This window comes from Balaenoptera physalus (genome assembly GCF_965194825.1).
Source record: "Balaenoptera physalus genome assembly, chromosome: 9".
NCBI classification, from domain to species: domain Eukaryota; kingdom Metazoa; phylum Chordata; class Mammalia; order Artiodactyla; family Balaenopteridae; genus Balaenoptera; species Balaenoptera physalus.
This window is the reverse complement of record NC_138888.1, coordinates 52,607,201-52,620,515: the sequence shown is the minus strand read 5'-3', so window position 1 is coordinate 52,620,515 and position 13,315 is coordinate 52,607,201. Positions and strand designations below refer to the sequence as shown.

General features: G+C 47.9%; 1 protein-coding gene across 4 annotated transcripts in view; it reads right to left on the bottom strand.

Annotated features, from left to right (window-relative positions):
- Window positions 1-11,559, bottom strand: part of BEND3 (BEN domain containing 3) — a 103,790-nt gene extending 92,231 nt beyond the window's left edge. For 3 of the 4 annotated variants that reach the window (XM_082475151.1, XM_082475152.1, XM_082475153.1), the window contains exon 1: window positions 1,535-5,931. The gene's annotated coding sequence lies outside the window, so the exon portion shown is untranslated. Of the gene's footprint in view, window positions 1-1,534; window positions 5,932-9,772 lie in introns of those variants that run through there. The other variant, XM_082475154.1, reaches the window with a different exon arrangement.
- Window positions 11,560-13,315: the final 1,756 nt, after the last annotated feature.

Genomic DNA, 13,315 nt, shown 5'->3' with positions numbered 1-13,315 from the left:
CACTAGCAGGAACAGGATGCACTGGCCCTACTTTCTTCTGTAATCCAAGAAGCTCTCCGTTCATTCAGCAAAAATTTATTGAGCACCTAATAAGTTATCAGACACTGGGTTAATGGCTCGGGATGTAAAACTGTGAAGATACAAAATCTCAGCAAATCTCAGTACTGAGGGTGAAGGAAGCTGACAGGGTCCTGTACGGCGACATGAAACTGGAAATTAGGAATGGATGGTTAAAAAAACAAACAACAACAACAAAAACCCCAGAAAAACTGAGGGGGGCGGGTTTGGGAGTGTGGATAACAAAAGAATCTCCTTCGTCTCTGTCCCTCTGGGCCCATCCCGAGCCAGCCCCAGCCCGAGAACTCACTTCCCAGCCTCAGTTTCCCGAAGCCGCAGCTTTCGGGCACTCTACGCGTTGCCCCGAGGCACGGGGAACAGTTAAAAAGTTACAAAAATTACTTTTAAGAAGGTGAAGTTGACACCGAAGTGCTTAGCCCTGTTCCGCACATCCTTGCCTGGTTGGCATCTGCGTGTAAAATTCTTCCGGACGGGCCACCTGAGCACTCAAAAGTCCTTTACCTCTGCAAAAAACACCTTGGAAAAAAAAACTGTGTCGACACGCAAGGCCCTCACGCGCGTTGCAGAACAACTCACCGGCGCGGCGAGGACCAAGGCTGCGTGGGAACTCACGTTTGCGAGAAAGAGGGGTGGGTCACGAGGGGCGGCGGGCGCCTCGGCTCCGGCTCGGCGGCCGGCCGGGAAGGCCTCGCGCCTGCCGGGCGCCCGCCTCTAGCTCCCGGGCAGCGGGAACCGCGAACCGCGCCGTGGATGGCCGGGGAGGGAGCGCTGCGCCCCCTGGCGGCGGGGCCCGTCCCTGTCCGCTCCCGGCCGCCGCCGCCGCCGCCGCCGCCGCCGCGGGCCTGCCTCGCTCCATTTGCTGACTCCGGCGGCAGCGTCCCTCCGAGCGGCAGCTTCTCGGGCCTCCCGCTCCCCGCTCGGCATCTCCCTCCAGTCCCCGCCCCCTGCTCCTGCTCTGACACCCCCTTCTGCACGCCGAGCCGTCCCCAGCCGCAGCCCGGCCGAACGCGAGCGCCGAGTCCACCGCGGGCTTCGCAGAGCCTTCCGGCGGCTCCGGCCGCTCCATCGCGGCGCCCGGCGGGGGTGCGGGGCCGGCGCGCGGCGCGAGTGGGGCGGCGGCGCGGACTGTTCCACTACGCGTCCCCCCCCGCCCCCGCACGGCGCGCGTGCTCCCCGGAACGACATGGAGCCGCCGCGTTCCGAGCGGGCACAAAGGAGCGCGCGGCACAATGGGCGCGGCGAGCCCGTGGGCACCGGGCGCCCGCTCCGGCGTCTCGGCCCTGCGCGGGGGTGGGCGCTCCTCCCGGCGAGCGCGCTCCGGGCAGCCCCCCTGCGCGTCTCCTCCCTTGCTCCCGCCCCCACCCCAGCATGGATGTTGCAGCCACTCTCCCGTCCGTCTGCTCCGGAGCCGCCGCCGCCGCCACCGCGCGGCCGGCTTGAACCGCCCCGCACTTACCTGGGACACGAGTTCTGTACTTTGCAGAGCGGGCCCGCGCCGAGTTGGGGCGCCACGTGGGGGTTGGGGGGAGCGCGGGGCTTGGGAGTGGGGGCCGCGCGCGGAGGGCCAGGCCGGGGCGGCCCGGGGAGTTGCTGGGGGCAGCGGGCGGGCGCCGTGTATTTTCCCCTCTCTTTGTGTGTGTCCGTGCGCTGCGCTCTCGCGTGACGTGACGGGACTCCGTGTGTCATTTCCGCACAAGGACACAGGAGCCCCCGCTGCAGTGGAACCACAACCCCTCCGCCCCCACCCCCGGCCCGCCCCTCCCCCTCAGCGGGGCACACGCGGGACCGGCGGCGGCGCTCGGGCGTGAACGGCCGCGGCAGGGAGCTGGGGCGCGCACTCCGGGGACCCGGGCTGCCCGGCGCGCTCATCCGGTACCGCGCGGCTCCACGTGGGCCCGCGCCCGCTGCCCGGGGCGGGGAGCGGCGGCCGCGCACCCACGGTGAGCCGGGCCGGCGCTGGCTAACAATGTACCCTGCACACCGTGTGTTCTCCCCATCGCCAGTCATTTCTCTAAAACGTGGTTTCTTAGATACGAGGAGTTTGACCTGAAAAGCCTCTTTTTCTACTTTTTTTTTTTTTTTTCCTCCGCGGATCGGCGACTGTACTGGGCGCCTCCCCTCGCGCCCGCGCCTCTCCAGCATTTTTGGTATCTCCGCCGTGGCCCTGGCCCCCCGGGCGAGTGTTCCCGCGCCGCGATCGGCACAAAGACATCGGGGCGCGGGGACCCGGTGGCCCCGCGGAGCCGGCATGGAGTCTGGCGGGCCGCGGGAGAGCGACCCCGGCGCTGGGAAACACTGGCTCTGGCCACTCCCCCAGCAGGGTGGCCGCCCTCTCATGTAAGGCTGAGAGCTAAAAATCTGCCTTCTACTTGTAACCCGAAGTTTTGAGGTTTGAGGCCGCAGAGCCAGAGATTCAGAAGTGCGCGCGCTCGCAGACCCACATACCACAGACAAACCCACGGGGTATCTGCGCCAAGCTCTTAAAATAGAAAAACACGAGTCACCAACTCAGTAAAAGCTGATTCTTTCTACTCATGACTCCCGGACTGGAGATTCCAAGTTGATAAACACGAAACGTACCGCTCGGGTATTTTCTCAAGTCTCACTGACTTGAAGGAGTGCGGGGTGTGAGGGTCAGGGAAGCCCAACCCAACAGTTAAGCCACGTTTATATTTAAGGCAAACAATGAGAATGTAAATTTTTAAAAAATCCTTTAATTTGCCGGTCGAAGAAAGTATAAAAAGAAAAATGCAAATTATCCCATCTGCTGCTCACAGCTGACTGGCTGCAAGGAAGGGCCATGTGGCCCAGCCCTGCGCGGTCAGTGAACTGGTAGAATAGATTTTACAAGAAGGCATATGCTGGCTCCTTGCTGCCCAGGCGCGGGGAGGGTTTGAATTAACGTATCGTTTTGGATTACGTATCCTCTGCCAGACCGCTCCAACTGGGAATTTAGCAATTATGCAAGTTCTTCCCCTTCGGGTTTGAAATCAAGAGGCAAGAGGTTATCTAAGACCTTTGAGGAACTACGTGGAACGTTCTCGAACTGTATTTGGATAGCCGATTTTGAGAAGTCAGTACTAATTGCTATGCAAAATTAGCAAGCAGCCGGGAGAACCAAGCCCTGCATCCAGGGGGTGCTTTTATAAAAGAATCCATACGTGCTCAGTGTCATTCAAAACAGGATGAAGAAAAGAATGGGGCCGAGATAGCAGCCCTTCAAATTCAAAAGACTTGGGTTGCCCTATCTACATTTAAAATAGGGCGGAGGGAGGAAGGGAGGAGGACCGCTTGGGGCAGAATGGTTAATTTATACATTCCCTGAAGACAGAATGGAGGCACTTCGATTTCTGCCGGGAACTTGACTTTTAACATTCGCACATTAAATAACACGTATGATATAGTACATCACTTGACTTAGTTAACAGATATAGCAGTTTTAGTCTCACCTTCAATTTAATGTGACAGTTATAATTAGAATTTAAAAAGCATAAGTTGCATTTCATTAATTCAGTTTTCTAGGGTTTCCCAGTGGAAAAGTTAGGAAGAGTTAAGAGTAGCATTTAAGCTCACTTTGCATTTTTAAACCACTTTATGGTTTAAAAATGTAAAATGACCTTGTTACATTTTTACAAAAGGGACTAGATGAAATGTGTGTTAAGGGATATATCTATAGCCAATCATTCACAAAACAACTCAGGTATTGGAGGAGAAATTAAATAATAAAACAATAGATATAAAATAATTAGAAATTAACATTTCTTTGTTCACATTGTTCAAAACCAAAGTTTTTGTCAAATACAATAATTTTATTAATAAATAGCATCTAAGGCAAGCAGCGTGCTTAACTGACTTAAACTGACTTTTCAAAACATAATCTCTCAGGAAATTACAAAGTGACCTTGAGTATTATTCAAATTAAAGTATCTTAATTTGCATAACTGGATCAGCATTGCTACTTAACAAAGTAAGCTGTTCCAAATAAGTTATTAACAGACAGGAATGGAAGTTATTGCTATGTGGGAAAGGAAACTACCTACCTTCAAATGGTTTTGTATGTTTATATGAATTTCTATTTTTTTTAATAAGGAGAAAGGGAAAACATATGCATTGGAATTGTTGTATTCCAGTTGTATCTTGGAGCCTTTAAAAAAACAATAGTTTTGAAAGTGCTATTGGATAAACGTAATGCCTTATAAAAAATATGAATAAACATGGAGTAAGATGGGGAGAGGAATGAGGTTTAAAAAACACAGTGCTTGCCTGACACAATCTTAAAAAGTCAGTAGGAGTGACTGCTACTGGTTCATAAGGATACTTATAAAGACCTGAAAGAAGTCACAACCTGAGATTTAGAAGTCTACTTGATTGGAAATTTCTTAATTAGCAATGCATTTTTCAAGATTTCAAATTAGAGTTGCTGCAATTGATCTAATGAATTCATTTCCAATTTTACCTGAGTAAAAGGCAGCAGGGGGTGAACTGGCTACTTGGCCATATAGAGGACTCACATAAACACTAACTGTAAAAACTCAAAAGGAAAATTACACAGCATTTAATGAAGAGTGGGATATCTTTAATGTCAATGTATATAATTAAGAGTGGCAGACAGACAGACATCAGGTTTCAGGTATCTTTTAGCTGTTGTTCTAAAAGTTTTGATCATCGCTAAAATGTATTTATAGTTGCCAAGACAGTATCTAGTAGGACTTTTTTCCCCCCAGTAGTTAAGTCAGAACAATGTAACAGATTTCACTGTTACTTGTAGACATTTCCACTTTATTTCTTGCCTGATGCATGTAAAATTTTGCCAAGCCTTCAACTTCAAACAGAAGTAGCTGGCAGATCCAGATTCCGTGAATACTCACAACCGAGAAGTAAGAGGGAAAAAGAGGAGGGGCAGAGGAGCCTGTATTAACTTTATTAAATAGAACCTATTGAAAGACACCTTGCTGAATAACTTGCAAAACTGACTTTTGTTTGGGAAGGTGGGCTCAGGGAGTTGAGTTTAACCCCTTGTGTGCTGGGAGGTGGCGGGGAAGCCCTACCTTCAGTGGAATCTGGAGCAGGTAATGACACACTGTGACCCAATGTGGAAAAAAATGAGATTTTGAATGAAAAGCTGCAGAGACTTTATGCTGGGCAGTTTTCCTTATGAGTAGAAGAACTACTGAATAATTTATAGCACCTTGAGATTTTAAGCACCCAGCATAACCATTAGCATCTGATTTTAGTTGAGTATCTGGCTTGCACAATAGGAGTCTGCAAAAAGAAATATTAGGGAGAGTGAAAACTGCTGCAATCCCACTCTCAATCTCAAGCCCTTGAGAAAACAAATGCCAGCCTGAACTATAGCTCATTCTGAGCCCAGAGTGCTAGCTGGAGGCGCTGCAGCCACCAGGGCCCCCGAGCCCAGAGGGCACTCAAGGGCCTGCAGTCAGGAGTTCCCCACACTGATCACACAGCCGCAGCGACAGGCAGGAAGCAGGGAGCAAGGGGAGGCTGGTTTCCCAGCCAATCAGAGCCCACTAACAAAGAAAAAAAAAAAGGAGATATACTACTGCTCTAGTAATTGGCAGGTTTTTAAGAAATTATTTCATGCTGTGGGTCAAAAGACTCTAAATGAGATGCTCTCCATACATACCTATACATTTTTAAAGTCTTACTTGACTTGCCTGAAATCTTCTCTGTAAAATGAAATACCTCGTAGAAATGAACTTGAGATCCAGTGATTCTACCTTTAGGAATCTATCCTAACTCAGCCAAGGCTACATCTACAAGGATGTTCACTGCAGGATCATTCATAATAGAAAAAAATTGGAGAGAACTTGGAAAATAGTCAAATGGATGACACAAGCTTTAGAAAGAGGGGAGGTACTCTTTTTTATGGGTACAAAAAAGTGTCTATGACATATTATTGAGTAAAAAGAAATTATAGATCTCTATATAGTGTAATCTCATTTTTGTAAAAAAAGAAAAACATGTATGTACCTATCTGGGTGTGAATAGAAAAGGTCTGGAAAACACAGGGGTAACAGTGGATACCCCTGAGGTATAGAATGGTGGAAAGAAGGACTTACTTTTTCATGTTAAAACTTTATGAAATGTTTGATTTCATTTTTTTCCCCCACAATGAGCATCTATTGCTTTTGTAGTCCTTTCCCCCTCCCACAGACCAAAAAAGAGTCGAGTTGTCACCTTGGCCTAAGGAACAAAAGTCACCCTGGAGTAGCTAAAAGTCATGCAACACTGGTGTGAGTGCCTGGATTGACACCCATCACCTGACTCCCCTTTATCAATCTATTGTCATGACAGGAAAAAAAAAGAAGAGAAGAAATCTTAGTAATAACGCTCCAAAAGTAAATACAGTATTTGGCTACAGAATCCACGGCTCCCTTTCCCCAAGCTTCTAAAGTGTCAGCACGGTATTTTAGAGATGTAACCAAATATGTCTAAGGATTTCCCTATAATCATGGCACATTAGGGCCTGAGAAGTAATAGATGCCAATGGCCTGATTATACCAATAAGGAAACTGAGACAAAAAGGAAAGGTAGCTTGAACAAGGCACACTGGCCTCTGGAACGATGTTTTGGGGTTCCTTTTTGTATGTCACACCTACCAAAGGCCAAATAGGTTTAAAAATAAATGAGTCCACCAAAGAGTAAAATATACAAGGTTAGTGTTTCACACAGTTGTATTCATTGAAGTAGCAGCTCGGGGAATTCCCTGGCAGTCCAGTGGTTAGGACTCCACGCTCCCACTGCAGGGGGCACGGGTTCGATCCTTGGTTGAGGAACTTAGATCCTGCATGCTGTCGTGCAGCCAAAAAATTTAATTAATTAATTAATTAATTAATTAATTAAAAATAGTAGCAGCTCAGCCTCCAGCCTCATTCTTCAGTCCTCGGCAGCTTAGCTCTCTTCCTCAAGAGGCCTCGTGGGTCCCAGTCTGGGGTGGAGGCCCCTGCTCTGCACCTCCATGGCACCTTGTTCTCTTCCTGTCATAGAGGCTGTTATGGACTGAATTGTGGCCCCTAAGTTTAGGTGTTGGACTCCTAACCCCCAGTGTAGCTCAGAATGTGACTGTATTTGGATATAGGGCCTTTAAAGAGGTGGTTAAGGTTAAACGAGGTTATGTGAGTGGCCCTCAATCCAATGACTGGTGTCCTTATAAGAGGGATGTGCATACACAGAGAAAAGGCCATGTCAGGACACATAGGTGGCTGTCTGCAGGCCTGGAAGAGAGCCTCAGGAGACCCCTGCTGGCACCTTGATCTTAGACTTCCAGCCTCCAGAACTGTGGGAAAATACATTTCTGTTGTTTAAGTCCCTCAGTCTGTGCTATTTTGTTATAGCAGCCTGAGCAGACTGACACAGAGACCCGGCTCATGTGAAGCTGTGATTGCCTTTTTATCTGTCTCCCCAACTAGAATGTAAACTTTTGGAGGGCAAGACCATGTTCCAACACTCTCTCCAAGTGCCTGGCTCTGTGCCTGAGACATAGTCAATTCTCAACAAATAGTTGCTGAAAGAATAAGTGAATTGTTGTTAGATATCATATGTTCCATTTCTCTTTCCCTCTCTATAAATGAAGAAACAAAGGGTCAAAGGCTTGGAGCAGGACAGCTCCTAGTCTATGTGAACGGCGCCTCCTGGAATTGTCCCTGCACCACCTATGTGTTATAAGGGAATAGCCCAAAGGCAGGCAGCTAAGTCATGGCAGGATCTGGGCCACATGCCAGAACCACCCCCACCCCCCACCCCCGCCCAACATAGGGCTCCAGCCACCCTTCTATACTGACTCTGGAATAATATCATACAGGTACAAAGTTCCTTCCATAGTTGTCTTAGTCTACTCAGGCTGCTATAATAAAATACCATACACTGGGTCGCTTAAATAGCAGAAATTTCTTTTCTCACATCTCTGGAGGCTGGAAGTCCGAGATCAGGGTGCTGGCATGGTTGGGTTCTGGTGAGAGCTGTCTTCCTGGTTTGCAGATAGCCACCTTCTTGCTGCATCCTCACATGGTGGATAGAGAACAAGCTCCTTCCCTGTTATCTCTTCTTATGAGGACACTAATCCCATCACGAGGGCCCCACACTTACAACCTCATCTAACCCTAATTATTTCCAAAAAGGCTCCATCTCCAAATACCATTATGTTGGCAGTTAGGGCTTCAGCATATGAATTTGGGAGGGACACAAACATTTAATCTATAACAATAGCATTTTCACATTTTGTCATCCTGTTTGCCCTTGATCACAGACCTGAGAGAGGTGGAATAGCTATATCACCTCGCCGTACCAATCCACCCCATTTTTATTTATTTATTTATTTTTTGGCCACACTGCCTGCAGCATGTGGGATCTTAGTTCCCCAGCCAGGAATTGAACCCACGCCCCCTGCATTGGAAGCATGGAGTCTTAACCGCTGGACCACCAAGGAAGTCCCAATCCACCCCATTTAAAAAAATATAAAATTATTTATTTATTTATTTTTGGCTGCGTTGGGTCTTCGTTGATGTGCGTGGTCTTTCTCTAGTTGCGGCGAGCAGGGGCTACTCTTCGTTGCGGTGTGCGGGCTTCTCATGTTGTGGGGCATGGGCTCTAGGCGTGCAGGCTTCAGTAGTTGCGGCACGTGGGCTCAGTAGTTGTGGCACTCGGGTCTTAGAGCGCATGGGCTTCAGTAGTTGTGGCGCATGGGCTTAGTTGCTCCGTGGCATGTGGGATCTTCCTGGACCAGGGATCGAACCCGTGTCCCCTGCATGGGCAGGCAGATTCTTTTTTTTTTTTTTTTTTAATTAAACCTTTCTTACAACACTTCTTAATTTTTTATTTATTTATTTATTTTTGCTGTGTTGGGTCTTCGTTTCTGTGTGAGGGCTTTCTCTAGTTGTGGCAAGCGGGGGCCTCTCTTCATCGCGGTGCGCAGGCCTCTCACTATCACGGCCTCTCTTGCTGTGGAGCACATGCTCCAGACGCGCAGGCTCAGTAATTGTGGCTCACAGGTCCAGTTGCTCTGTGGCATGTGGGATCTTCCCAGACCAGGGCTCGAACCCGCGTCCCTTGCACGGGCAGGCAGACTCTCAACCGCTGCGCCACCAGGGAAGCCCGGCAGGCAGATTCTTAACCACTGACCACCAGGGAAGTCCCCCACCCCATTTTCAAACAGATGGGAAAAAAATAAAGCCCGGAGTGATGACATGGTTTGTAATTCATTCTTTCATTTAATAAGTAATTATTGCAGGCCTAATATGTGCCAAACTCTAGATGCATAACTGGTAATTGGCATGACCGGCATTATATCCTGAGTACTAATTCTTCTGTTGTTTCCCAATTAAGTCTGGTTATTTCCCAGTTTAGTTGTTTGAAACGTAGTAGTGTTGACCAGAACAGAATTTAATCTTTTCCTTTCAGAAAATTCCATTCTACTCTAAGACACACAGGAGTCCTTAAGCACTCCTTCCTGCTCAGGCTGGGCATTTCTCTCTCCTCTGCCTTTGCTTGTGACGCTTCTGTGGTGCCCTTGCCAACTCCTATTCATCCTTTGAAGCCCAGCCAAATGTCTTCTCCGTCGTGAGGTTTTCACCATCCCCCTCCCACACCAGAGGCAGTAGCACCCAAGCCTATGCTCCCAGGGTTCTATGTACTGCTTTATTGCAGACAGCCCCTATCTCAGCCTAACTGGCGTTACCTGACTGTACTGTTCATTCGTGTTTGCTATGATGCTCTTGTACTGGACTCCACGAAGCCTCAGATGCATGTCATCCCTCCTGTTGCCTTCTGCAGTATCTCAAGTGGCTCTTCCGTGCTGTGACTGTGACACATGCGCTCGACGCTCCAGCTGACTGGACTTGGGGCTGAAGCTTGAAGTGTGGGTAGTCACTCGAGGCTGCATGTGGATGATGCCAGACCTTCCCAGGGGCTCGGTGCCAGCCCTGCTCATCAGGCCTCTGAAACGGACAATGACAAACCCACACAACCGAATCTTCCCTTTTAAAATATATATGTATTGGGTGATGTTTTTCTTTCCTAGGACTGCCATTATAAAGTACCACAAACTGGATGGCTTAGATCATCAGAAATTTATTGTGTCAGTGGTTCTGGGGGCTAGAAGTCCCAAATCGAGATGTTGGCTGGCTTGGTTCTGTCTGAGGGCTGGGACAGAACCAAGGACTGTCTGGGACTCTCTCCTAGCTTCTGGGGACCTCAGGCATTCCTTGGCTCTTAGATGGCATTCTCCCTGGGTCTTCACATCCTCTCCCTTCTGTACATGTCTGTCTCTGTGTCTAAATTTCTCCTTTATATAAGGACACAGTCATCTTGGATCAGGACCCACCCTAACAGCCTCATCTTAACTTGATCATCTGCCAAGACGATCCTATTTCCAGACAGACCCTATTTCACAGACAAGGTGGGTAAGGAGTTCAACATCATCCTGGGGACACAGTCCACCTCATAACAGGTGGGAAAAAGAGGAGTAAGCTCACTTGGACTCGGTCCTAACCTCCCAGAAGCACTGGGTCCCAGAGTGAATGTCTGCCGACAAGGTGGCTTCCTCTGCTACGGCACAACTCCAAGGGTCACTGCCAACATCTCTGTCACTGCAGGAATCTGCTTTCCCTTTTCTTTCTAAAGAATGTGCCTAATTTAGTTTTGCTGCTCCTTGGGGACTTGGCCCTTTGCATTCACATTTCCATCCCTCCAGCCCTATTGCTGTCCTGCAGGTAGCAGGTGGTGATAAAATGCTGTCACACTTGCTGGCTGTAGACTGCAGGGGCTTATGAAGCCCTGGATTTGAATTCAGGCTCCCACATGTACTAAGCGCGAGAGTTTGGACGCTGCTTAAGCTTTCAGCTTCCATTTCCTTTTTCAAAGCATGGGGCAACCCCACCCTACAGGGTGGTTATAAATGAGGCAGGCAATTACGGGTAGCGCTGCAGAGCAGCTGGTATAAGGTTAGTTCAATAAAGAATAGCTGTTATTTTTATTGGTTATAAATGAGGTGAGCAAATTGTTGAAATAACTAGCCCAGGCACGTAACAGTTAGGGTTTTGAAAAACACACTTCTAGTTTAGCAGAAAAAGCACAAAGGTTCATATGACCAGCCAGAATGCCATCTGGAAGACACCGCTTTAAATTCAAACTCCACCCAGGAAGGAAAAAAGATAGAGTCATATAATTCTAAACCATGTGATGGTCCCCAAACCACAAGTCTAATGTCCATTCTCCTTACCCCTCTCATAAGGAAAGGACAGTGAACCCTGCCGTCTTTCTCCAGGACAGGCCCTGGTGGCCTCTGTTGCATGTTCACTTTGGTGCCACCAAAGCCCTGAGCTAAATGACCAAGCCAGCCAGAAAGTAAAGGTACTGCGAGCAGATCTCAGTCGATACATTTGTGTGTATGAACTAACAATTTTTATACTTGACTTTCTATCTTGAGCCCCATCCTTTTGGAGTCCTCCCCACCCCCACCAGAAGCTTCCACATGGGTTCTTGCTTGTCTATCATTCTGCTCGCCGTGCCCTGCAGGCAGCAGCTCTGCCATGCCCAACCAGGGACACGGTCATCTCTTTGCAAGGCTGCCTAGAACAGGGATACGTGATGCAAATGCCTACAGGAAGCGTGTAAGGAGAGCTCATGAGTGAAGCAAGCAGTCTGCCTATTAGACACATAAGAACGTCTTCAGGTCTACAAAGAAATGCACCAGCTCCTCTGTTGCTTTCAGCATGAGCCATCTTTAGTCTATCTTGTATTTCTTCATTTACGGAAAAAACCTGGGGTAAAGAGGACCACCCTCTATCGTCTGGAGAGCAGCAGTGCAAGTGTCATGATGAGTGGCAGCTAACCCTTGGCTTTAGCGTAGGGATGAAACAGGGACTTTTAGGGACTCTGGCAAACTACAGCGTTCATTCCTTATCTAAGGCAGGCAGCCTTGGTGCCATAAACGACTGAACACAGTGTGGACCAAACTGCTAATTATTCAAGAGAAGCCCCAACCCGGACTTTTATGTAAAATTGCCTAGATTTGTAATGCTGAGCGACGGAAATTCACATGGCCAAACAAAGTCAGATGTAACCCACTGGCCTTTAGTTTGTGGTCACAACTCACCGCTACAGCTTCTTGGGGGCAGGGTTCCTCCCAGCCAGGCTGCTAGAGAGCCCACACAGCAGCCCTGCCTGTCCCCACTGCTCTGTCCACGGTCCTCCTGCTTCTGCCCAAGACATTTTGCCTATGGCTCAAGTCTTCTCCCTGCTGGGGCTTAAGCTTTTAGAAACAAAAGCTTGAGGGCGATTTCAACTTTCTGCCCCATCTCATCCCTTCGCCAAGATAATAAACCCAGATGGGAATATCTGCTAGGAGACAGGGAAGGGAAAGGAGGAAATACCAGGAGAATAAAAATATAGTTTAGTATCCCAAAGATATTATCTTGCCACACATACTTATTGAACATATTTGATCTGAGGCTATCTATAAAACAGTTTCAGAATTTCTCTACGCTATGGACTCTAAGGAAGGAAGCACTAGGAAACTCTTTTAGAAAGGAAATCCCAATTCAGCCAATTTATCAAGATTCCATTTTTCACAGTAAAATAGATGTATCTAACATAGCATCTTCTTAATAACATAGTATGATGTAACATTTACTTTTGTTACTATAGGTCTCTTGTATTCTTGATTCTGCCATGGGCAATTTCTGAATTCAATAATAAGGTTTTTGAAAAAATATGTAATACCTTGAAGGTTTGAGTTAATAGTAAACACAATACTAGTTATTACTGAGCCATCATGGATTTAAAGGACTAGCGTTATTACTGAGCCATAACTGGTTTAAAGGACTAAAGCAATATAACCCTTGTGCTCTGGGAAGATGACAGATTTGGGAGCAGAAAGTTCACACTCAAATTACCTTTGTTTCATCATTTTCTTTGGTGGTGGGAGAGAGATGCTGGTCTCACTGTGATACTGATTTGAGTGGTCAGGAATGGGGCAAGAATATTAGAAATATACCAGATGAAAATCCTTCAAATAAATGAACTTATTACCCTCCTGACCTATATAATCAGCATGGAGCAAAGAGGAATAATTGCCCTGCGGCACACGAGTATGTGAATTTGAGGGAAAAGGTACCAGAGGAATCCAATAATCCACATGACCCGCTTCTTCCCTCTGAATATTTTACACTAGTAATTAGAGAAGTTTTGGGTTACTTTCCTCCAGTAAAGTTAAAAACAT